Genomic DNA, 792 nt, shown 5'->3' on the forward strand with positions numbered 1-792 from the left:
TGAGGAAAGGGAGAGGGGAAGCCATTAGCGGGCGCAGGAGGCCCGGGATGTTGGTAAAATATACGTAAAATGATGGTGCGTGGTGGAGCGCGCGCGCGCGGCGCCGTCCCGTTTGGCAATGGGCCGCTGCTGCATGGCGTAACAGTGCGCTCATTATTTTATTATTGTTATTCCGTGCCACTTGTATTTATGCGGAAAATATACCTATCTATACGGGTATTTGGTTTGTTGATAAATACCTGGAGCTCGGGCTTGCGGGGGAGAATCTTGCAGGAGCAGATATTCCACGCAAGTCTTATTTGACTCCCCTAGAGGAGAGCGCGACACCTGCGACGTCCCACCTTCAGCCGCAACTGCTGGGTTAGGATGCAGCTGACTTAATTTTTTTAAAGGGTCAAACTCTCGCCATTATGACTCTGTACAAATTAAAAGCGACGTCGTGTGCATATAGTTTTTCTCTCCATTGACATTTCGCTCGGTGCGCTCCAGTTCCGGTCCAGTCTCCTTACCGTTCGCGGCCGTGATCGCGGCTACTGATTGGCTGGTGTGCAACGAGCTCCGTCGCTGTTGTTTTTTTTTTCTCGTTCCTTTCTATTATTTTGCTCTCTTTTTTCCCTCCTTTGCATTTTATTATCCGGTCAGGTCCCATTGTCCGCCAGCTCGCTCGGAGCTAAATAATCATTATGCAAGTTCCGATATGGAGTCGGATCGAATCAGAACAGCGTCGACCTCTCTCTCTCTCTCCCTCCCTATCCACTCCTCTCTCTCTCTCTCTCTCGCTTTGGAAGTGTA

The sequence above is a fragment of the Frankliniella occidentalis genome, unplaced genomic scaffold (genome assembly GCF_000697945.3).
Source record: "Frankliniella occidentalis isolate FOCC.00 unplaced genomic scaffold, Focc_3.1 Scaffold60, whole genome shotgun sequence".
Classification (NCBI taxonomy): Eukaryota; Metazoa; Arthropoda; class Insecta; order Thysanoptera; family Thripidae; genus Frankliniella; species Frankliniella occidentalis.